At 33.6% G+C, this 26,927-nt stretch overlaps 2 protein-coding genes across 3 annotated transcripts in view; both read left to right on the top strand.

Annotated features, from left to right (window-relative positions):
* LOC142342078 (uncharacterized) overlaps positions 1 to 1,530 on the top strand; it is a 9,625-nt gene extending 8,095 nt beyond the window's left edge. Inside the window, exon 4 of the mRNA XM_075393259.1 lies at positions 1,328 to 1,530. The gene's annotated coding sequence lies outside the window, so the exon portion shown is untranslated. The remainder of the gene's footprint in view (positions 1 to 1,327) is intronic.
* Positions 1,531 to 15,960: 14,430 nt separating this feature from the next.
* LOC142342586 (uncharacterized) overlaps positions 15,961 to 26,927 on the top strand; it is a 40,884-nt gene continuing 29,917 nt past the window's right edge. Inside the window, exon 1 of one of the 2 annotated variants that reach the window (XM_075393966.1) lies at positions 15,961 to 16,165. The gene's annotated coding sequence lies outside the window, so the exon portion shown is untranslated. Of the gene's footprint in view, positions 16,166 to 20,022; positions 21,016 to 26,927 lie in introns of those variants that run through there. The other variant, XM_075393967.1, reaches the window with a different exon arrangement.

Here is a 26,927-nt window from a genome sequence, read left to right as displayed (position 1 = left end):
CTTTCAAAGCCATTAAGCTAAAAGATAAATTTTTGCATTTAGCAGAAAAACCACAATCGGGCAAGTAAAAATTTTTCTAAACATTTTTTTTATTACTTCACAAATAATGCAGTAATTTCACATGCCCCAAAACCACTGTCTTTCTTTATGTACTTTCTGTTTGGGTGAGCCTAAAAACTCATCAGTAGTTAGTTTGACTTCGAAATTGATCAATTTGTTTGAAAAGATCTATGAAAACCCATCACAAGGCCCCAAAAACTGTTTGCATAGTAACACAAAGTTTTCTCGTGGAGTATGAATATTACCACGGCTATGATCGACATTGAGGAGTTATCAAACGTCAAGGCAAATCTGAATTCTCAAAAAAGATTCAAGAAGAGCAATAACAAAAGAGCTGTAACGTTTTTAATCAGCACACGCTGCAAACATTTGCGTAACTTTTAGCCACTCTTTTCTTGAAACTCCTAATATTGTAACAGTGGCAAGGAATGATTGGCAAATATTATTAGTCTAATATCCAGGCAAAGTATCAAAACTGTTTAACATTTTCGAAGTTTCTATTGGGCTTCAAAGTTTTATTTAATCGGGAGGTTACGCAACTATTGTTAGCGCAACGAGAAATGATTTAAAAGATACAATAATTCGTTGTTTAAGTTACGCAGCTCTTGTAATTGCAAGGAGAGTTGGATTCGAAAATTAGCACATGATTATTGTCTCCTTGAGGTTCACGTTTTACGATCATGGTTTTGTGATACTTTGAAGGAAAGAACGGTAAAAGAAAAACTCTAGATCAGATATTTTTTTTTACTTTTTTCTGCCCTGTTTTCCTCTTTTTTAAAATTGAATTGATTCCTACATAGTTTTAGTTCCTGGTTCAAAATGATTTATCAAAATACCCATCCAGACTATTTTGGCTTTTGAAAATGACCAGGCAGACCAAAATCATCTCAGATCCAGACTTTGGCTCGTTCATTGTTTCGGTGGGCTTATTTTGCGCGTTCAAAACTCATTATGAAAAGACCCGTCTGGGCCGAAACGGGATATGACTCAGACTGTGGCTTGTTCAAGATATGAAATATATCCAGTTTTAGTTAATGGCATTTAATAACTGACGTTTATAATTCATTATAACGGCTGCTCTGATGGGCAGCCCTATTTGGTGTTTTTCTGTACAAATGGTTATCATTACAAAAACACACATTTAGTTGCTCACGCAAACTTATGAAAAAAAAAACACAGGAAAAATGAAGCAGATTCATGATCAAACTGAGCTTGAGGAGTTTCGATAGCATCGCTTTCAAATAAGATTTGCAACTGATTTGCACAGAAGTATAATGGCGAAAGGGAGATCAACATTGACAACGACAATCTCAACCAATCGAAGGTCATTTTAGTGGTTCGATAACCAATGAATGAATATCGCAACTGAAGCTCCTAAACTCTAAGTGTTTATTGGTTAAGGGTAATAATATTGTTTAAAAATTGACGATTTCAGAAAGACTGGTGCATTGAGAAAATATGAAACATAAATTTTGAAAACAGAGTAGACATTCGTGGAATACCAACAAAAATATTTAAAAATTTTTTCCGTTGACTTAGTCAGATAACTCTTCATTTTTCAGGGTTGTTTTTCTCCTATCCACTTCTGACAGGAAGCACAATGGAAAAACTTTTCTTTAGTGCACATGTTTGACAAGTTATTTTTTACCCCTTTTTTGCTGAATTTGTTGACCTAATTTTCAGAAGACATTAGGGGCATTAATCTTTACTTTTGGGGTATTTATCAAAAATTCTTCGCTATTGAACAGCAGATTCATTAAGAATTCCCATTAACATTCTTATTATATTAGTGTTTCAAATTACTGTTATATTAGCAAATAGCTTTTCGTTGCAGATAGTGTGTCTTTTGAGAATCAAATTGTGTTTGAGTGAATTGTTTCCCAAACTCGCTTAATGTCTCTGCAATATTTGTTCTTGCTCGTTAGCTTTTCGAGTTCAAGAAAGATTGAATTCTGATTTTTTTAATGAATGATAAATTTTCATTTTTTAAGTTTAAAGTTCTCAATACCTGTTAAATAAAATTGAAAAAATCCCAAAACGTTTTTTGCGTGTTTTAGCATAAATTAAACTATCAGAGAAAATTTTGATGCTTATTGGTCTGTTTTTTTACGAATGTCTCAAAACCCAAAAATGTCGAATTTTTCGTTGTTTCACTGTTTTTCAAAAAAATTTTCAAGCACTTGCGAGGGAGTTTCAAATTCATTTTCGAGTTTGGAAAAATTTCAGAAGTCGTTACCCGCGAGTGATAAAAATGCTGACAGATCGGCAAATACAAAAACATTTATCTTCTGTTGCGACGTTTTCTGTCATTTTGAAAAAATGTTGATTTTCGTTAGGGCTTTTGTTTTTAGTTTTTCCTGATCGTTTATTAAAACTTAGCATTGTTTTTGGTCAGAAAAACGGTAAGTTAATTTCAGTAAGCCAAACTTCACTGCAAAAAATTATTGAACCAGCGTGTGGTGAGGAAATTAGTTTAGAATGTTCCATCTCTTCCGTAGATGATACCTAATGATTTTCCATAGTGTCAGTTTTCTGATGAGTTGATTATGATCTCAGTAATTATTATTTGAAGAAATAATTAAATTAACCTGACTTTTTGTAAAAAAAAAGTAAAACTAGATAAACTAACGAAATCAGCTCAAATTATAATCACTTAGAAAGTCATGGATCAATGTCTTTTTCCGAAACTTTGACAAAATCCAATTTTTCGCTCAAAAACCACAATCCTTTTGGCAATTGGGTTTTAATGCTCTTTGAAGCTGCCCCTTTTGTAGCCATGTTCAATTCCAACTGTGCACTTAAAAGTAGTTTGTTAGAAAAGTAGAATTAACATTTGTCTGTAATTTTCTTTACCTTACTGTAGAAAAATATCAGCTGAACAGGAATATGATGGAACTGACATCCGGCTGCTTTTTATGATACAAAAAAACCGTTAAAATTTTTGGAAATTTTCTCTGCCACAGAAATTTTAAAATTCAAAATTGTAAAACCATAGAATTACTGAACCAGAAACCCTTTTTTTTCGAATCACTTTATAGAGAAATAAAAGTTGATAAAATTTCTGATATTTTTAGGCTGGCATTAGTAGCCGTTAAACACAAAAATGTCGTTTAAATAGTATCACAGAAACAAAATTAATTAAGGACAATATAACAAACACTCAAGATTTGCACGATCTAATCATTAGCTTTGTTTTTTCCTTAAAAATGATGGAAGGTATTTTTTCTCAGTTTATTTTGTAAAAGTAAAATCTTTTGTTAATTTGACTATTTCCTTATTATTTAATAGTCTCAGAGCTCTGTGTAGCATGCTTGTTTCTACTGCTGTCGCATTCCTACAGGTCAAAGTTCTATTGGCCTCATTGAGGATAAAAACTATTGTCTTTTTGCTATTATTTGCGCAATAATTGAATAATGTGAAAAAATTGATAGCAAAAGATTCAGAAATGATCAACTCTTTCCGTCAGCTATAACTACTAACATCTACTGACATAAACCTAATTTTTTTCATAAGAATCTTGCAGAGCCTTGAAATTAAAAATTTTAACTAGGTTTGGTGAAAACATATTTAAAAACAAGGAGGCTCGTTAATGTGCGTTTGCACATGATGTTCCGACCCGATCTTATCTACATTTTTGACGTAATTGTCAACAAAATGAAGAGATAATCAAATATAGAAGTTGAGTTAAAAAAAATCTGTACATACCCAAAATGCTAATTGAATTATATATTGCCATGCCTCAATACAGCGCTCGCATGATCTGCCATTAAAAAGACTGCGAGAAAAAATAAATAAAATCAGCAAAAACTAAATTTTCAAAACAAAGACTCAATATCTAAATAAAAAAGCACTTAGTCAAAATGCAATCAGATAGAACCTTAGCTAAACAAACTTACTTTTTTTTCTTAACTGCACGGCAGATGGGACTTTTTCTTAAAGGCAGTAGGTAAAAAATTGACAAACTGAAATTATTAGGCAAATATCAAAAATCAGTCAACATTTTTAAAAACGTTTTATAACCTCAAACGTCTTAAAAACCCTTAGCCTTCGAAAAAACAATTCTTGATAAATTTAATGAAAATTCATTACGAAAGGACCTGTATTTGCTCAGACTAAGCCATAGAAACGAACTAAAGTTTTAGAAAAACTGGAAAAAAAACACAAGCCAATTGCAAAAACACAAACTATTGAAGCAATTAAAATCATTAGCCATTATCTGAATATTGTTTCTATTCAATTTTTATTTCAATTCTTATTATTTTTTAAATCAGCTACAAGTATACTGAACGATTAAATAAGTGCACTCGGTACTTACATGAAAATCATTGGGATCTGTTATCACGGTAATATGCTAAAAAAAAACAGAAAACGAATTACCAATATTGACCAATAACAAAACTTTTATGAAAACGCATGCCATTCACCAAACAAAACATCAGTTACGAAATAATATCAAAAGACATGCTATTTTCTAAATAACATGGAATTGATTGGGACCTCTCAGTGGTTAGAATAAATTACAAGCTGACAAAAAGAACAACAAAACAGAAATATTTGAAAAAATTTTTGAAAACAAATATTACCAAAAACTTTAAGAGTATTCGCTACCAACTGACTGCATTGAGAAACACCACTTATTCATTTCTCAATTCGAAGCTTATGGGACCTTACATTATTTTACGACTACAAAAAAATTAAAGAAAAAAAACAGACAAAAACAGCAAATTCAGAATAAAATTCAGAGAGAAGTGTCGGAGCCATTAAAAAGTGAATATTTCAGTAAAAAAAATTCCTATTATTCAACTTTTTGTTAACAGCAAGGTTGATGATTTTTTGTTTTTAAAAATATGACTTCAAAATAACTAAAAAATATAAACAAGTATATCAACACCATGAAATTTTTGAAAAAACACGTAATATCAACGAAATTGATTTCCATTGGTTTCAAATGAAGTCAATAAATGCGCTCAACTAAGGTTCGATGAGAAGATTATTTTGTTTTTAATACCTGAATTATGAATAGAACATCACAGCAACAGTTCTTATGACAATTAAAACAACAACAAATGAAGGCAAAAATAAAAAAAACAATAGAAAAGTGCGAGAAGAAAGTTTCGAAGCCATTTAAACCATAAGCTTCTCCCTGGAAACCTTATCTGCGATCCATTGAACGAATTTTCGAATTTTTTCTAACTAAATGGGAACTATCAGTGTTAAGATAATGTTTTAAGAATTCAAAAGGAACCCAAAAATATACAAAAAAAAATATGAAAACTCGTAGCATCGAAGTCAAAAAACCAATAGGTAGAGGTCGAAATTGCTATCCAAACAAAGTTTGGTTGCAATGGAATTGAAAGGGGTCCTGTGATTACTGAAAATGTCTTACAGATAAAAGAAAAATAACTTTGAGATTGGTTAACGTTAAAAACATTCGAAAACTTTTTTTTATTGTATTAACTGCCATTAGCTGTCTACTCAAAGCACTAGATAGGTTCACTTAAAGCTCATTAACCAGCCTATTGTTGTTTAAGTCATCACGTCTACGCCATAGGACAACAAAAACTATGTAAAGTTTCAAAAAGAAAATCAAAATTTCATTAAAAAATAAAAAAACTCAGAGTAGAAGCCAAAAGAAAACAATAAAATTTCCTAGACCACGGATTTTTTGTTCAATGGGCTTCGTTTGTCTGTAAGTGAAGTTCATCCTCAACGGAATCTCGAAATGACAATTGACTAGTCTATAAGTGACTTAAAAAAACAAATAAATGCGTAAGTTTTCTGAAAAAGAAAGAGCTCTCACATATAATTCGAGTTTTTTTATAGTAGACTTACACATGAGACAAAAGCTGGAATTTTTGTTGCTTTTCGTCTATTAGAAATGCTAAAGGGTTTCAGTTAGTAGCAGGAAAGGTAATGTTGAATAGAACAACAGTTTCAAGGCCCAAACAAGGCACAAATTGAGAACAGTTTCAAGACAACAGTTCCATTCTCCCAAATTAACAACAGTTTCGAGACCCTATACGACTGTAGTGATCATCTTCTTGTTGTTTCGTCCGTATAAACTGATTACCAACAAGAACAACGAACTAAAGAACCTTACTACAATTTCACCAAAGCAGACTTTGACGCTATGCTGTGCCACATGTAATCAAACCCTCTCCAACCTCTATGCTTCTCAAATGCAAATAAAATGAACAACCAATTCCAGGACTACGCCATGACACTCATCAATAACCATGTTCCAAGAAGAACTCGGTTTCGACAAAGTCTTCTCACCTGGATAGGCGCTGCCTCTTCAAATCACATGAAATGGCTGAATACCCAACGGATCAAGCTAGCTACTTGCTCCACTACAAACAGGAAGAACAGAGAGCGGGCCCTTGAAAAGGAAATGCTCAAAAATTGCGAAACCAATCGCATCGTTTGTCAGGAAAAAGTGTTTGGCACTAGAAACACCAATGAAATCTTTTGACATTTGAAATACATAAACAAAGCACCTCGAATACCAAAAACTGTAAATTATAAAGAAGAGTCAGCAAGCACAACCCAGAGCAAAGCGGAACCGTTTAGTTCATTTTTTTCACTCTTTGTACGAACCAAAAGCGCCATTCACTGTCAACAGATACCAAAACCAGAAAGCCAAACTCCAGAACTTCAAAGTCTACGGTGGAATAGTTGAAAATTTTTTGAACGAGCTTGATATCAAGAAGTCCCGGGGCCCCAACAATGTACCGCCAATCTTCTTCACAGCAACAAAAAAAACAAATGTTTAGAATGTTAAACACTATGTTGAAAAAATTCAAACGTATCCAAAAAATACCCTTGTTTTGGAAGACAGCGGCCGTAGTACCATTGTACAAAAAGCAAAATCCGAAACTCGTCGAAATCTACAGACACATATCTCTCCTTTTCATTGAAAGCAAGATTTTTGAAAGTTGCATCTACGTATCGCTATACAACAACTTGAAAAAAATTTTCTTTCGAAGAACCAACACGGTTTCGTCAGGAGAAGATCAGTGATGAGTAATCTCCTGCAATTCTTGAATGAAATATATGTCGCCATGGACAATGATCCAACTGCTCAAGTCATTGCATTTTTGCAGTGATTTTTCCAAAGCATTTGACACCGTGCCCAACGAACTGCTCATCTCCAAACTATGTGACACCGTCGTAGGTGGATGTTTCCTAGACATCCTATACGACTACCTAAATCAGCGAAAACATTACGTACGAATTGAAGATCACACATCGAAAGAATTACAAGTGACCAGCGGAGTACCACAAGGCTCCCTACTGGGGCCTTTAATCTTTTGCATCTTTATAAACGATCTTCCCGTTGTTCTAATTTTCAGCCAACCTTTCATTTTTGCGGACGACATAAAAATCCTAGCCATCGGTAAAATCAAACGAAGAAGTCCAAACTGAATAAAGAGAATTGGGAAATGGGTCAAATGAACTAAAATGAAACTAGCAGTCAAACAATGTCATTTACTCAACTTTCGAGGGACATGCACATGTCTATCATTAAACGGACAACCGCTAGGGGAGCCTGGGAAAGTGAAAGACCTTGGAGTCTACAAAGCGGACACGCTAAACTGGAGTACACACATCGAGAATCGAATCGAGAAAGCAAATAAAGTATTCTACTGCTTAAAGAGAAACGTTGCCTTCAATGTCAAATTCTCAGTGAAACTAGGACTATACAAATCAGTCATACTACCCGTTTTCCTCTACGGGCTGAATTGCGCGTAACAATCTAGAACAGATCAACGGAAGCTCGAAAATTTTCAAAATCGGGTACTGAAATGGGTGTGCGGACCCCACCGTGGTGACTAAAAAGCTCACTTGAGACTAATGAATGTCCTACTTCTACCCCTCTTCATTCATTTGACTGATCTTCTGCTCCTTTCGAAACTTTACAAGGCCATCGAGGAGCACAAAATCAACCTACCCATTCATTCATGGAACAACAGAGGGCAAGTAACGCTGAAGCTAAATAAAACACAAACTGAGCAAAGAAGGACTGAATTTGTCCACAAAACTGCTAGAGTAGTGAACGGAATACGTGAGAAAGTCGACTTGAATTGCTAAGTTGGACTAAAGAACAGATTTATCAATCTTATGTGGTGGCACGTGGAAAATCGGTTTTCCGAAAACAACGTCTGCACGTGGCAGCTATGCTGCGACAGTGGGAGTTGCAGAAACAACGGTACAATTTTCTGAACAGACTGCGGGGCCAGGCCCCTCCAGGTCGGCCAGGCCCCTCCAGAAATCTAAAACAACAACAACAACAACAACAACATAATTTTACAGAAAAAAATCTTAATTTGAACAAAAATTATGCCAATGTCCTGTGTTTACACAAAGTATTAAAACTCGATAACTCCCTGGAACAAAAGCATTTCAAAAAATCTTTTTAATTTCGAATGCTACGCTGGATGAGCTTTTTAATGATACCCCCACATTTCTCTACGATGAATATATCGATCGGCCAAAATTGTCTGAACCAAAAAAACCTATTTGAGTATATAGTTCCTCCCACCACAAGTGGGGTCGGAACAATTAATGATTGACCTATGATAAATCATCATCAATCGATCAAATTTGAATTAAGTGGAAACTCGGTCTTGAGTATATACTTTCTCCTCCAACGATGCGTGGTTGGATCACAAAGAGCCAATTAACTATATGAAAGGCCATTTCATCTTAAATTGATGCGGATTGCTTACAAAAAAAATCGTTCAGAAATAGAGTGACAAAAAATTAGTTTTTCAAAACCTCACACTGAGTTCTTTCTAAGCCATTAATTATGGCTTCATAGCGACGGTAAGTAGAAACAAACTACAGTAAAAAACAGTTGTCTATTTTCTATACTATGTACAAATTTGTCATTCATGAAAATCAGAACAAACTACTTTCAGGTATTTTACGTTTGAACTCTTTCGATTTGTCTGCAATTTTCGGCATTACTTTTAACTTTTACCATATTTTTCTGTAAGCAAGAATGCACGAAGAAGTGCTCCAAATTACCCTCCAAAGTCGATCTCAAATCTTGGTTCCGTTGGGTGACGCTTGTCATTCAAAAGGGTCTTTGCCCAAACTCAAGGGAGAAGTATGAACAAAAACACATGGAGCTAATCAAACCAATCAAACACAGGTAGGAATTCCCGTGTTTTAACACCCGCCGCGACTAATTTGATTATAACCTGATTTGTTGGTTAGTAAAAGTTGCTTAACCAGTCAAAGAAAACAAGTTTATCAGATTATTGTGATTGGGTTTCGTCGTTGATAAACTTGAGTTAACGGTTTGATTCGAGTATCGAATAATTTAATCAAACTGAAAATTAATTGTAAAGTCTTAAAGTCTGATAGATCAATTTTGCCCCACCGGCTAAACTTTTGGGTAAAGTTTGTAAAATAGAAAGGTTGGCAACTTATGCGAAAAGACATAATGCTTTTAAAATCACAGACATGGATTTCGAAATTGGGTTGTCATTTCGGTTCTGATCTAAATTTTATACTCACAACTACGATAATTTCTAGGTGTTTCTGTGGTTAGTTTGGAGAACAAAATGACCTTTAAGTAAACTCTCGTTTATTCGTAATTGTACCAAATAAATATGATTAGACGCTGTACAGACCAATTATTGGGCGACTGAACGCTCCTCGATCAGATTGAAGTAGAGTTTGAAGCTATCCAATCAACAAAAAAGTTTAAAAATGAAAAACACTAACACACACACACAGACACGCACGCACACACACACACACACACACACACACACACAGACACACACACACACACACACACACACACACACACACACACACACACACACAGACACACACACACACACACACACAGACACACACACACACACACAGACACACACACACACACATTCAAACACACACACACGCGCACGCACGCACAAACACACACACACAGACACACACACACACACACACACACACACACACACACACAGACAGACACACACACACACACACACACATTCAAACACACACACACGCGCGCACGCACACACACACACACACACAAGCATAAACACACACACACAGACACACACACACATACGCACACACACACACACGCGCACGCACACACACACACGCGCACGCACGCACGCACGCACGCACACACACACACACACACACACACACACACACACACGCGCGCAAACACACACACACATAAATATATATATTTTTTTACTTTTGACAATATGATTTTGCTACTATTACACAAAAACTCGCGTGAACATGCATTAATCATAAAAAATGAAAACGGGTAATCTCCCATTGAAAAAATCCAGAGCGCAATCCGTTAATATTGCCGTATACGCTATGGCATCAATAATTTACGTAAAACAAAATTTGTTCTCTTTAAGCGTTACTTTACCCTTTAAAATGTTTGATTGGCTCTAGGGGTGAAAAAAGCTTGCAATTTTGAAGTTTAAAACCACATTTCTCTTTTCCCTTTTTCTTAGAAAAGATTGTTAATCTGCTTTATTTTTTTCTGGTTGCCACGGTGTTGCCATTCGAAGTATTCAACTTTCATGGACGAAAAAAAAACTCAGCTTAAGTAACAGATGTGTACTACGTGCATACCTATTATACCGAAAAAGTACCAAGTGCAAGGCATATACAGCAAAGGACTTCTGAGAAAGTTTGGGAGAAATGGAACAATCCAAGTTCGCAAATTTGGTGGACAAAAGAATGGCATGGACCGAAACAGTTACTTTGATCGTCAATCAAATCAAAGGTTTTACTTACTTGAAAAATTAAAACGTGACATAGAAAAATTGGAAAAATTAGGCCAACAAGATAATGCTCTTGCATAAAAAACAAAAAATGTCAGCAATTTCTTCCAAAATTAAGAGAGAGAAGTACTCTAATTGTCTGCAATTAGTCCCAATTCCAATTCGACTTTAATTTTATTTTCAGTTTTGCGGCAACAGCAACGAAGGCAGACATTTCTTTGGGAAAATTTGGATAAAAATATCAGAACGTTGACACTGAAGTTGTTGTAAAATTGTATGAGAACAATAGAAACGGTCTGCAAGACGTTTTAATTGCTAAAAAAGTAATGAATCGTTACCAATAAACCGTTTCAAATTTGCAGTTTTAATAACTCCAAAGTAGTTTCGTTCGATTTTTGTGGGGGTGATTGCAAAAAATTTGACAGGGTACATCGTTTTTTGGTAGGATAGTATACATGTTCCTTTCTCTGAAAGTCCAGCAGCTTCTCTTGATTTTACGAAATCAAAGTTTTTCGTTTATCAGCCAACATTTGAGATTCCGGTTCTTCTTTATGTTCGCTCGATTTTTTGACCGACTAAAATGAAATCTTACTAGAAGCACCCATAGTTTCGGTTCTGGGACAGCAAAAACTACTTACAGCAAAATTTATTCTTTTCAAGCGTTAAATTGCCTTTCAAATGTTTGATTGGCGCTAAGGATGAAAAATACGTGAAATTTTGATATTTGAAAACACATTTCATTTTTCTTCTTTACTTGGAAAAGATTGTTAATCTGCTTTATTATTTTCTGATTGCCACGGTGTTGTGATTCCTTGTATTCATTTTTCATAGTCAAAAAAATTCACTCAGCAAAAAAAATAAACAAAAGATCTAGTATACTACGTGCATACCAATTCCACCGAAAAAGTACCAATTGCAAGGCATCTACAGCAAAGGATATGTTAGAAAGTTTTGAAGAAATGGAACAAGATTTCTTGGTGAACAACTAAAAAAATCAAGTTCGCACATTTGGCTTACAAAAGTGGGATGGACCAAAACAGTTATTTTGATCGTCGAAAAACAGTTATTTTTAAAATCGAGGGTTTTAATTACGTGAAAATTTAAAAGGTGTCATAGAAAAATTGGCACTGTAAAGTCATTAATTTTCAACAAGATAATGCTCTTGTATAAAAATCAAACACTGTCAGCAATTTCTTCAAATATTAGGAGAGAGAAGTACTCTAATATGATCGTCTGAAATTAGTCCCAATTCGAATTTAATTTTAATTTTATTTTCAGTTTTGCAGCAATAGCAACAAAAACAGACATTTCTTTGCAAAAATTTGGATTAAGTTATTCAAAAGTTGACACATAAGTTGTTGTAAACTTGCATGAGAACAATAAAAACAGTCTGCAAGATATTTTATTAGCTAAAAAAATAACGAATTGTTACTAATGAACCGATTCGAACTCGTAATAATAATAACTCCAAAGTAGTAGCAATCGCTTTTTGAGGTGTTTCTAAAAAATTTGTCAGGGTACGTAGATTTTTGATAGAAAAATTTACATGTTTCTTACTCTGAATGTCCAGCAGCTTCTCCCGACTATACAGCTTCAGAGTTTTACGTTTATCTGCCAACATGTGCGATTCGGGTTCTTCTTCATCATTACACCGAAGAGGTATACCTGAATCGTCAGGGGGCAAATATGCCCGATTCTTGTTTCTCTTGTTCGTTTTTCCTTCGTTAATACATTGAGATTGCAAAAATATTGCGGAAACTAGCTAATTAGCAGACACCGGCAAAATTGAGGGGAAATTAGTAACCCGTATTCGCAAAAGTGTCCTAATCTTAACCGCGAAATAAAAGTACAAGCTATGTACTCTTTTTATGGCCGGATTTTGTATCACGCATCTGCTCCATTCATATATCGCTTTTTCGCACGCAACATAACTCAATTTCGCACTATAATCCGCAATTGAGTCTAATTTAATGGGTGTTTTTGAACATAAAAGTGATTGCTAAAGATTTTTTACTACTAGTAGTACTTATTACTACCTTAGTACTAACTATCAAAAGGTTCCTAGCCGGTTCATTGAATCTACACCAGTCCCACATTGACAAACAAAATTTTCATTGAGCGAGGGGTTTTTCGGAAAAAAGTCAGTTTTGTGGCACTGGGATGTACATCATATAAAGTACTAATTTTTTAAGTATTGACCCCAAATCAAAAGTTTTTGGTTTAAGACAATCCATAAGAATAGGAGATACTACGAAAATGGTATGAGTGATCTTCAACAACTGTTTTATCCACGAGGTTACATCATTTTTTACAATACGAAAAAACTTTGGAGAAACATTGGACGAAATTGCACATATGGTCACATCACTTTTTTTTAATTAAGTGACGAATTTTGAGAAACATTTGACGAAATTGCAAAACTTATTTATATATAATACTAATCTTAAATTTCGTTACAACATACACAAAGTTAGCCTGACACACGTTTTTCTTATCACTTTGAGCCACCTGGAACCAATAGTCGAGAAAAAAGAAGGCATTTTACATAAAAAACAGAAAAATTTTTTGCGTTTCCGAAATTTACTTTTCTATTGCACCAGTTTTTCAAGTATTGTCCCCAAAGAAAAAACTTTTTGTTTAATACTATCCATATGAGTGAGAGATACTACGAAAAAAGTTTGAGCATTATTCTACAACTCCTTGACCCATAGGGTCACATCATATTTTTAAAATAAGAGACGAATTTTGAGATACATTGGACGAAATTGCAAAACTTGACTTTAGTTTTCTGAATTAAAAACATGTAATTCGCTCACCGACTTACCACCAGTAAACTTTAATTAGTTCGCAAACTGATTTTTTTTGTTCAGTGAAATTAAAACAGAAAAAAAAATAAGTTTGAATTTTTTTCAGAAAAATCCCTCAAAATTTTTTGATGGTATTTGTCGGATTTTCAATTCGATTTTCCCTTCTTGGTTAACAAAATTCGCTTGGTTTCTGCATCAGTGCCCCTGCTTGTAGTGCCCCTGAGTTTGCCAGTCCAACATTGTTATACAAGCCTCTCTTGAGCGAGGGATTTTTCGGAAAAAAACCGATGGCTCGGCATTTCGATTTTGTCTTTGAAGTTGTTTATAATTAAATTGCTTTAAACTTTAAAAGCTTAAATTAAATCTGTAATAAAGTGCTTTTTACAAATATTAAATCACTCTGCATGCCCAAAAAGCGCGCGTTTTTTTGGCTCAATTGCGTATTAGAGATACTTTTAATGCGACTAATAGATATTTAAAATGAGCGGAAACGTGCTACAAGACCTGTAACTTATTTTACAATTTGAAAATTCTTTTATTTCGCAAAATTGACGAAAACCCTTTTCCAAAAAGTAAGATAAACAGGATATCTCCTAATTTCGTTCAGTTTCTGGATCTAATTTTGCGCGAATTTTACTAAGGCGGAAATTTTAGGGTATATTTCTGCGGTGTAGTGATATTCGCTCAACTTTTCGACCGATTTAAAAGAAATCCTACTAGAAGCACCGTTACTATCGGTTCTAGACCTGATCGTTTTGACTTATTACTGTCGTTTCTTAAACTCAAATGTTGACTTTTCGCATTTACCCTAAATGACATGTCCAATGAATTTTAAAACTGTTTTTTAATATAGTTGTGTAACATTTTTAGGCAATCGCTTCTGGTTCTAATGACTTCAGCACTCTTTTTTTGTCCCGGCATTTTTCTGCTCCGCTCGTATTTGTTGTTATTTTGTATTCTCATGACTTATTTTCACTAATGACAATTCCCAATGACTTCTTACGGAATTCGATATAACCCTGTTTAATTATTTCTGATAAAAACTAATGGCTGTCATGAACTGTGAAAATATTTGCTTTAAAAAAATTTTGTGTTTTTGTTCTCTTTCTTATCAACTTTTTACCTGATCCCATTAAGGACAGGTCTAGTCTGCTTTCCGTTGCAGGACAGGGTAATTTTCCTAGTTTTGGTTGTTAATATTTTGTTATTTATTTGGTCTCGCAACTTGTTATTTGTTTTCATGTCTGGTGTCATCATGAATGATTTGGTGGTTTGAGTTTGCAACCATTCTTTTTTACTCATACACCAATTATTTTTGAACAGCACGTGAGTTTTTGAAAGTTTCCTGTCTTTTCTTCCTTTGCTAGTCAATTAAGCCAAAAGTTAAAATGAGCTGGGTAGTAACAGTATGTGCAAACGCACATTGCCGTTCCCCCTTGTTCAAACTAATGCCTGTGTTAAAGTTCTAAAAAAGAGCATCCTGAAAAATGTCAAGTTTTTTTCGTTTGCCTTTAGATTCAAATCAAGTGATAAAAACAGAATGCTTCATGTATTTCTGTTTAAAAGCACTTTTTATCGCAGCTTGAAATCGAAAATGAGAATTTTGAATCGAGACAGCAAGTCGTATGATAAGAATAGACACAAAATTAACGAACAAAAAGGCTCCTTTTTAATTGGAAGAAGTAATGTATGCAAACTTTGTTCGTCAAACTACAGGTAAAGTTTTGTTATGGCCTCTAAAACGCGTTTATAACTTTGTTGTTTTTTGTTTATTTTGAGTTTTAATGATTACACGACGGTATGAATAGAGCGCTTTTGTGCATGTTTTGTGAAGCAGCTCTTATGTCCAATAATTGATGAATATAAAAGCCATAAGCGTTGCCATCGATTATTGCTAGATTAATTAGATAAACACTTAATTAATAGCTCACCAATTAAGCCAAACAATCTTAATGTAAGCCAAAAGTTGCCAGTCGAGAAATCTTCAGATTCAAATTTTTTCTTCAACTCGGTATAAATGCACACAAACAGCTGGTGAAGTGTATTAATATTATAACATAACGAGGTATTATAAATTAATAAATTAAATCGCTATCATAATCAGAAAGTCACCGGAGCAAATTTGACTGACTAACATGATTTATTAAATTGACAAAAAGAAAGAGCGGATCTTGGTCAAATTTATGAAGATTATAACCAACAAAGTTATTAAAAACTGCCAAACCACAATGTTTATGTATAACTTCATTAACTATAAACGGCCGGCCCAAATTTTCTAAATTATCCGATGCGGCTCTGGTACCATCAAAACAAACCTCTCGAGGCAGCTCAGTCAATTTGATAATTACTGTTACTGGCTACGATAATTTTCAATTTTGCGCTCATCGAGAGAGAAGATAAGTTTATAAATAACTCGTTACCACTCGTTATGGTAAAAAATGTAGTTATTCATTATTAGATAAATTTAAACTGTGTGGCGTGATTGGGGAGAGAAAACAGCTGAACAACTTAAAGGTGAGTGACATTTTAGAATTGGTTTATTTCTTCCTTTTTTCAAATCGGGAAATATATCCACTAGTGACAAAAAATACATTTTTTGGTCAACTTTTAGTGCAGTTTACAAGAATTTGTTTTCACGGAAATGTTTAAAAAAATTCTTTATTTTTTTAAGACGCTCAAATTATTTATGTTACAGAAACGTCGACAAAAACAGTTAGTTGGATGCATTTTTCGAACTTCTGAAAAATTAGAACTTCTGAATCATCGTAGGTTAACAAAATATAAATTAATAAAATATATTAAGCTTCAGAACAGCAACTACATCGCTACAGAAATTTTCCAGTGATGTTTTTTGTGTCTTCGGTATTTTGGGGAAGCGATAAATTGTGCAATTAAACTTGAAGCTGGCTACTGTCTTCTGAGTTCCGCTTTTCTCGTGCATGGTACTTCTCTGGTGCAACAACTTCCATTCCATATTTTTTGGGGGTAAACGTGCTACTATTACTTTTTGAATAATTTTCATTGGAAACTTGGTGTGAAAACTTCAGCCATTCTTAACCCATTCAGCCAATTCCTTAAACTATCGTGAACATATATGAGTTCCAGAAAAAAGAATTACCAAAAAAATATTCAGACAATGATCAAATCGATTTTGCATTTTTTAAATTAACAAGCAATTCACGAGCTTTAAAAACAAAACTTGCGCTTTTATTGAATAAATACTTTGGTGTAATTTTAATATTCATATTTAACACGTTTGTCGAAAAAGAACGCAAAGTAAACCCACACAATGAAGGCAGCATTCATTCATAAACCTTGAATTTTTGCATTTGAGAAGATCTCTTTTCAAAGTTTTGCCTTAATTGTGTCCTCTTAGCTCACCACTGAAAGTTTTTTTTTAGTTTCTGGTTGTTTAATTATTGATAGAGATCAAACTCATGTTCTGAATACCTTAAGAATTTAATTGCCAATCAATAAATTATGCGTATAATTTTAGCAAAAAATTGCTCAATCATTTTTTGATGAGAGCATTAGTTAAAATTACTATTCATGTTGCAGTTTACTTTTAACAACTTTTTCTCAAAATTTCATTCAAGAAGGAATCAATTTGACTTAAAAATAAGACTTGCAGAGTTTTGCATTTTTCGGAATCTTTTTTGTGTTTTTAGAGTAAAAATAGCCTGAATAATGAGATATTGTATTGGAAACAAGTACCTAGCTACAAACGTCACTATCTAATCGACACTATAGAAACGTGATTTCTGTTAACTGACTTAAAGTTCTTTAATCGTATTTGTCGGCAAAATTAAAATTTCAAAAGAGCGGTAAAAGCAGCAAAATTTTCAATAAAAGCACATGAGGTTCTACAAAAACTATGTATTCCGCATTTTTATTCAAAGATGGCGCATTTTAATTTTAAAACTTTTGCTTTTTTGAGATATTTCTCGTAATATTTTTGTCTGTGCGTACTTATAAGATTGTATTCATAGCTTAATTCTAATTATTGTAATTTGTCTTTAGATAAAAGTAGATCGAGGCTATATCTCTTCGGAACGAAGTTTCATATGTGGTACTATTAATTGGTTTATTTGGTCAACTGCCATCAGCTGAAATTCTTCCGTTTAAAATTTTTATGATATTTTCAGTTTTTGCTTAGCAAAGATTTCGAGGCTGCAGTAATTTAGACAAATACATGTTGTCCGTGACTCAATTTTTGCGCACACAGCAATTAATAAAATAATAAGCAATCTTTTTACTAAGTCATGGGGACAACAAAATTCTTCGAACTAGGTCAAAAATCGAGGACGTTGCTTATTGTCGAGCCAAATTTGGGGATAGGGATTTCATTAGGGGTAGTCTGACCCTAAAATTGTGGTGCATATTTGCATTCATTCGTAGGTGAATCTCACGACCAATGTTGATACATTTTTTCTTTATTAACCCTTGTGAACAACGCCTACCATGAGCGAGACACAGGATAAAAGGATAACACATGAGCAAGAAAACGTTAGCATAATTTACAACAAAGAAAATTTAATTCGCTAAGGGTCAAATGATTCGTAATGTTTAGTTCCAGACAAAGCTTAGGACAACTGAAAATGGTCTATCTAAAGTCTTTTTTTTTACCAATTATCGGTCGAACAAGATATGTTATTAAGTCGAGGCCTCGAGTAGTCAACGCTTCGTTTTTAGTCAAAAGTGACTTCGGTTCGCCAAAAGATACGACAACTTTGCATGGAAGCATTAGCAATTACCATATATGGACATACATTAAAGACGAAAATAATCCTATTAACGCATTATCACTACAGCCTGATAGGATACAATTTATAAACTGTCTCTAGTTAAATAAATTTAGTTAATATAATTAGGAGTGATAACCAGCCCAGTGGGAGAGGGATAGAAGGAGGAGGAGGAAGAGAGTGGGTGGTAGGCTATAGGGTTATGTGGATGGGGCTAAAATGTCTTCTCGGAATTCGATAGTCTGATAACCCCCGGCTGTTGACAGGAAATGGGGGAGAGAGGGTGACTAGATTGACATTTCCTTATTTCCTCTTTATCTCTCCATTTCAGTGTCAATTTCATCCTAATCTGCTCAATTGGGGGATTAATGAAAATAACCGAATTGGAAAAAATGTTTTTTTTTATTATAAAGTTTATCTTGTGATGTTTTATAACTTTTACTAAAGGGTTCTTTTTCGCTGTGAGAATGTACGATTCTATATTTACCGATTATGTGTGTTCGCTTAAAGATGTCTATATAATTTTTTATTGAAAGCGGTTTTGTAGATTTTTTATATTAGGTTTGTTTCTGTTGGTTTTTCACATGGTGGTTCATTTCCTATAAGATTAGGGTTCATTTTCCGTAGGGTTTTATTTCCCGAATCATGTTTTCCTGCATAATAAGTTTGTCAATAGCAAAAAGGTCTGAAATAAAAGAAAGTTAGCAATGGAGGGAGTGTGGGGGAGGGGATGATTTTATTTGGTATGAAAACAGAAATGAATGCTTGTGATTAAATGCAAGTTGCAAAACTAACAAATTTCAGTAACTTTATATAATTTTTCAATATTCGTTGCCCATATTTGATTTTTTTCTTCATTTTTCAGTTAAAATAGCTTCCAAAATTGCAAAATTTAAACTAAAATGCTATAAACGAACACTATTTTTTTAATGGTTTTTGACAAAAAATTGGTTGCTCATTTTTGTATGGCTTTTCATAAATGCCCATCAAAAAACTCCAATTATGATTTTCCTATATTATTATGACCTATATTATATGCGTACATTAACACTGCATGCTACATTAACTGATTTAGTAAAAGTAAAAAGGTGAATAGTATGATTAACATTATGCAAATTGACCTCCTTTCGAATGGATTTTAGTATCCCTCTGTGTTTTGGGATAATTGAATTCAATTACAAAATTGTATTTGCATCCATTCACCTCTTGACCACAAATGACTCAATATTAACACCCCCATTAATGCTTTACTCCAACTCAACAAATATTTCAATTTCCTGTCAAGATTTTTGGTTGTCAATTTTGTTATATTAGTTTTCTCCTATTTGTGAAATCTTGTTAATTTTTTTGGTTTACTCCATTTTTTTGCCCAATTCTGCGCATATTTATCAACTTAATTAAAAAAAATATTTGCCAGCCTAATACACAATAATTCATACCCAATTTTCTTATCTCACAACTTATCGGGAAATTCAAAGTTAACGTAAGCAATTTCTTATTGCTTTGTAAATTCGTATGTTTTTAACTCATTTTCCATTTTTATTAAACTACAATTTGATTTTTTAAAAGTTTTGTGCTAAAATAGCACAAAATCATTGAATTTGAACGTTCTTCGAAGGTTATGATCATAAATTGGTTTGATATGACTCTGAATAAATAACATTTATAAAATTGGTTCCTTTTGCTTGTTCAATACATTTTTAACCTATTTCTGTCATTAACTTACCGAAATGTCACATTTTAATCTTAATTTCTGCAAGCCTGCCCTTATTAAAAACTGGTGCAGATCTAATTTCAAAGCGGCCCAAAATCTCCATTTTTGCATGGACAAAACATTGTATATAGACTTTACCTGTAAGCCATAATTTATCTTTTGAAGTCACTCGAGCATAGATTCAGATATACCACCCCCCGAGTGAAAAAAAACTAAAAAGTGCGTTATATTAGTACTTACAAAAATAAGCTGAACCCGGGTTTATGAGGCAATTAGCGCGACTTAAGCACAGCAGCGCAAACGCTTTTTGGGTAAACCCGAAATTTTCCAACTGGGGGAATAATCTGCTTAAGGCAGTAACTGTTTAGCGTAAGACCCAATACGATTTTATTACCTATCTCCCCTCTCTCTTAGGAAACGAGCGTACAGGACCTATCAAATTTAGCTTGGAGCGTTCTTTTCCATTAAAAGGGTTTATACGTATGTGTGCTTCCTCGATAGTAAATTTAAATGTCTCGCAAGATAAGAATGCACTTTGGCTGTACTGCGGCCAATTTAAATTTCTGACATTTATTATTTCAATACCAACCATTATGGCTATAACGCTTTTGTAATTTTTTAATTCAGTTACTAATCATTACTTGACGCCTATTTGAAGTTTGCTTTTTAAAACTTATACCAATTAGCTCGCTTTGTGAAAGAAAGTTAACTCTCTCAATCTGTTTACGAGTGATTTTGTTTACATAAAAGGTGAATACCTTTTCAAAGTGTTTTTTGAGCAAATATATCGAGTTACCCGTTTTAACTCTTTATTGTCACTTCATTATAGCAAAGTTGATTATTCTGATTATTTGGGTCAAAAATCTATCTGGATTATTCACTCAAAAAGCAAACAGTCGCCACACAAGGTAATTCCAATGTAAAGTTTTTTTAAAAAAATAGAAGTTTTAAGAAATTGTGAAATTAAGAAAACTCTTTAAAGGCTATTATTTTCTTGTTGCATTGTTTTGCTATTTTTCTTTTGTTGTTATTTTCCTACAATGAACTTATGATTTATTTTTTTTGTGTGTTTTGGTTTAAAAAAAGTTTTATTTAACTCAAAGCGGCAACTAATTTCTTAAAACCAAAAAAATCAGCTCACAAAAATTTATTTGGAAAACTTTTTTATTGTTTAACAGAAAAGTTTGTACCACTGCTGTATTAGTCACAAATGATGTTCCGAACGAATGAAAGTGAAAGCAATTATCCTATCAATTTGATTCTTTTCTGTTTCCACCCCCCCCCCCCCCGCCCCCACCAAAAAACTCAATTTTTCTTAAATTGTCCGCGTCAGTCACAATTCGATGGGATATTTTGCTGTGGATTAATTATAAAAATGTTTGATAAAACTATTCTCTTTGGATTTTGGACAAAAATATCAAATTTGTAAAAACAAGCATTATTCATTTGTCGCTAACATTATATGCAAATTTTAACATAGGCGTTAATTTCAGAACGTCGCCGTATCATTATAATGTAATTGCTGTTCGTGTATGTGTGAGTAAACGAGTTTCAAGCATTATGCTAGAATATACATACAAGTGGCGGAAATTGACCTGAGGGGCAGTAACAAAAAATCATTTCAATAACTGTCATATCTTTTAATGCTAGAGAGAACAATCAACACAATTTTTCTGACGAAAAAAAACCTTCGCTCTAGTATTGTTTTCCAAATGCCTATTCACACGCATGCAACCTAATAACTCAAATGCATACATTAAGTTTAAACATATACAAATGGTGTTGTCTATTTTACTGGGGGCCACTAGCGGAAAAAATCCATTGCTTTGTCGGACCTTGCTTCCAACTAAGACGAACTTCCAAGGTTAAATGATATCCAGAAAGTGCAATTTAGTCGTTTGAGTTCTTGAGATCTTTTGTATGACAATAAATGCTGAGCTGTATTCACTACTCTTTACCAGTCGTATTCAAATAAGGAGAATCAAAATAATGAGCAATTTCTGTTTTATCAGCCCTTCATTTTCTTCTGGCATAACTGTCGAGAAGATACAAAACAAAAACAAAATTAATTCATCTGATCAGTAGTTGAACTGATTATATCTTCCACTAAAATTAGCTTCCTGTTTGCACAGTTTTTCGACTAATGGGTTTTTAGTGGAAAAAATATATTCTTCATTGCAAAACTATTTGACAGGAAATTTAACGCAATTTCCTTTGTTTTCGGTTTCTAATTGACTTCGAAATTTAGTTTTGCATTTTAATTATATTACTGTTCAGGTTGCCAAATCTTGTTGATTAATGGTAGTTAATGAGCGCCTGCAGTCAAATGAGCGTCTGTCCCAAAGGACTCTATCAAAACAAAAGCCTAATTAATAAAAGTCCTCAAAACGCCTACAGCTCTAATTATCGAAAAAAACCATACAACTACCCCCAAACAAACAGAAATAATTTATCGACTTATAACAATAGTTATCAGCCTGTGAATCAAAGATACTCCGCACTAAACTATAAAGGTGCTTCTAACTATTATGCCCAGTCCTAACAAAGACCCCCATTCCAATAAAACGATAATTTGTAATACTGATGATTTAGAGAACTGTTGTTGCAATTGTTTAAAATAAATGACATTGAACATCTTCTGTTCGTCAACCCAACAATCAAAATGTTTTTATTTAGTTTTGCTACTGTTGGCCTCAAGAATTCCCGCCTCAACAGTGGCAATTACATTACATAGCAAAACAAAAACTTTCGACGAAGGCTTTGGAAAAGCTTTTAAGTACCTTCCACAAACAGGGTTTTTATTTGTAGGATGTAAAAGTATTAATATGTTTCTTTTTCTGATTACCTCAACGCTACTCCTAAGGGCTGGTGATATAGAAACAAACCCAGGACCTGTTTTAACATACAATGAGTCTATCAAAATGACTCTAAGAAGAGAGTCGGAAATAAAAATTTATCATCTAAATGTACAAAGCATTCTTAGCAAGACAGAACAACTACCCACGCTAGTGCACGATCTTGGTCCTATCTGCATTTTTTGTTTCACAGAAACATGGCTTTGTGAGTTTGATGATATAAACGTTTTCAATCCTGAAAAAAAAGATACTGTTGTTTCAGATCTGACCGTATTTCGCCTGCCGGAATAAAAACGAAAAAAGGTGGTGTAGTTATGATGCTTGTTCCAAAGGTTTTTCTCCGAAAATTCGAAATGATTTGAATCATTTTACGAGGAATTTTGAGAGTGTATGGGTCTCATTGAACATACCAACTTGTCCATCCTTACTAGTGAATGTTACTTATAACCCCAATAAACAAAAAAGCACTGATTTTTTGGACCAACTTGCAATTAACATTCATAATGCAATTACGAAAAACGAAAAGATAATACTTCTGGGCGACTGTAACATTAACTATTTAGATACCATGGAAAGATCTAGGCTTGAAACAGTAATACTTCCTTATGATTTACATATAAAGAACCAAACCATTCCTACTCGTTTAAACCGGGGCAACAATACCAAAAGCCTTTTTGATTACATTATTACTGACTGTTCAACTATAAACGACACTATAATTTGTGATAGCATAGTAAAAAGTGACCACTTTGCTACTCTAAGTCTATTAGGGCTTCATGTTGAAACTAAAAAAGTACCAGTACACAAAAATTTTTTCGATAAAAAGAACTATAATGCACTTGATTTTAAACACTGCCTACAACAATAAAACTGGCAAAAATGTATGTTCAGAACAACTTGGATTCAATGCTACAAGTTTTCGCTGAAAATTTTACGACAGCACTTTCGAAAAACGCTCCACTTAAAAAATGTTTTATCCGTAATGACAAAAATTTTTTTACATTAACAGACAAATTGTTAACTAGAAAATCAAGACAACTGATGGTCGATCGAGATAGGTTTTTGAATGATAAAGACTATGAAAATTTCTTTGATCTAAAAAACCAGTTTAGTATTTCTAATGATAACGTTTTCAACAGATTTCATAGAAATCTTATTGAAGCAGCCGAAAGTGACAGAAAAAAGTGGATGCTGATAAATGAAGTAAGAAACTCTGAAAAAACAAAACCCAGAATCTACAGTTTGAGAAATAAGTTTGGTGATTATGTAACCCAGACAAACAAAATTGCTAACCTGTTGAACTATCGTTTCTCTACACTTGGGAAATTCCAAGGCCCTCAGCATCCACTACAGACTTCCGGGACAGGCAATCCTAAACAAAAAACTTTTAGTTTTCACTATGTAACGGAAAAAAACTGTCATGACGCAATTAGGGCACTGGGGAGAAATAAACCGATTGGACCATCAAACATTCCTGCATGGGCTATTAAAGACTCAAGCTCTGTCATTGTTCCTCATCTAAATTTCATTGTGAACTACTGCATCAAATTATCTTGCTTCCCCAATGAGCTTAAACGAGCACATGTTGTACCACTATACAAGAAAGATGACCCTGAGGAACCTAATAACTATCGCCCAATTTCCATTACCCCATGCCTTTCTAAGATCATTGAAACCATCTTGAGGGATCAAATTTGTCAGTACCTTCACGACAACAAATTACTAAGTAAAAATCAATATGCTTTTAGGAAAAAGTTTTCTACTATCGATTCCCTCTTATTTTGCACAGAATTTATCAGAAACTGACATTAACAATTTTGTCATAGCAGAATTTTTTGACCTATCAAAAGCTTTTGATTCTATCAATTACGACATTTTGGATATCAAGTTAGGCAACTTAGGTTTTGATGAGAACTCAAAAAATCTCTTAAGAAGTTTCGTTACAAACCGCCGCCAATCTGTTGTACTACAAGATTGCATATCAGATGAACTAATGCTTCATAGAGGTGTACCACAAGGAACAGTACTTGGTCCGCTCCTATTTAATCTGTACATTAATGACATGGCAACAAGAGTTGACATTGAAACTGAACTCATACAATATGCTGACGATACCGTTATTTTACCTCCATTGACGATACCGTTTTTGATACCTCCATTGACAAAAGCAAAATCAAGTTAGAGCAAACTGCAAACAAACTTATTCGATTTTTTCATGAACATCATCTCACAGTTAATACCTCTAAAACTGAATTCATGATATTTGGTAAGAGCAAAAAAAAAGATTTCAGTGAACAGATAATTTTAGATTCAATTCCAATAGACGAGAAACCTGAAGTAAAATATTTAGGGGTTCACATAGACAGCAATTTAACGTTTCAAGAGGAGGTGAAACATATCTTACGAAAAATGGCCGGAGGAATAAAAACAGTTTATGCTATTAGAAAATCAATTCCACAAAAACTATTGATACTTGTCCTAAATGCCTTAGTATTAAGTCACTTGCACTACTCAGCGGTTATCATTCACGCAATTGAGCAAAATTTAATAATGTCTCTTGAGAAACAGCTTAACTGGTCATTACGAGCAACCTTTTTTAGACAGAAATTTGAATCTGTTCAAGATATTAAATGCAGTCGGAATATACTACCCGTAAAACTCTTTTTAAAAACAAAAAGATTACAATACTTTTGGAAAATAAAAAAAACAGTTACGACCTGCTTTTTCACCAACATCGGGACGTCCTTTAATCACCTGGAATCTTCCTGAGTCTATAAGGACAAAAAATTGTTCTGGGACCAAAAATTTTTCTCTATCCAAAGGCAAAACTCGTTTGTTAGATTAGCGATACTAGATTGGAATGAACTATCCAGCGAAATTAAAATCAAACAAGACAAAAAAGTTTCCCCAAGCAACTTAGAACTTTCTTCTCCTCAGCTTACAAAAGGAACCCTTTTTTGTGGAAGGTTACTTTTTCAACATGGCGTGACTTTAAATTTGGAAAATGAATTAGAACTACTGTTTACTGGTTGGGTTGACTTCATAAACTTAATTAATTTTTATTTTGAGATATGCGACATAATTTGAATTTAACTCAAGTTTTCTGTTATAATATGGAAATAGTAAATCCACTTAAATAATTTCACTGCCGGACTAATATCAATTGTACTCGTTGATGTGGATCGGAATTCAGTGTTTTTTTTTATTAATGTTGCATATCTTGTTGGTTAATGTCTAATTGATTGCTGTACCCTTTCAATGCTGCACGTATTTGGTACAATTGTAATGGTCTTGTGGAAAACCTTGATGGCGAGTAAAAAGAAATTGAGCATCAAGTATTTTGAGATGATTATTGTAGCAACAGCCGTCTTATTTTTCGGGTTTTATTGAGCCGATACGTTCGTTTTTGATTTTTTCTGCGCATGGGTGCCTAACGCAATAGCTGAAAAGTTTTTTAAACATACACGAAGGGAACGAATTTTTACTCATGCTTACCGCGCTTCAATTTTGATGACTTTAAAATAAATTTTTTGAATTGGTTATGATCAGATTCTTATTCAGAGCCTGATTCAGAGTCAAATCAGAAAAATTCAAGGCGAAATGTGACCTGAATCAGAACTTATGATATTCACAATTTCGTTCTGATTCAGTACTGATTTTGTCCTAGCGTTACGTACGGGTACGATTACACTTTAGATGTAAAAAAAAACATGGAAGACAATTTTGCAAAATTTATGCATAATTCAAGAAATTAGATTTATATTTGCAGGTGCCAAAATGCTACAGACATATTCTAGAACCTTTTACAAAGCATGTTTGAACTCCAAACTTTGAATTCATCATATTATTGAGAACTTAACACTAAATGTCGCCAAATAAGCTTCTGATCACACAGAAACTTATTTGAATCTTTTGATCGCTTTAAGCGAACGTCTTTCAACTATGATATTTTTAGAATCAAAATA

Source organism: Convolutriloba macropyga, chromosome 7 (assembly GCF_964194025.1).
Source record: "Convolutriloba macropyga chromosome 7, txConMacr16.3, whole genome shotgun sequence".
Taxonomy (NCBI): Eukaryota; Metazoa; Xenacoelomorpha; order Acoela; family Convolutidae; genus Convolutriloba; species Convolutriloba macropyga.
This window is presented reverse-complemented; position numbering and strand designations above follow the sequence as displayed.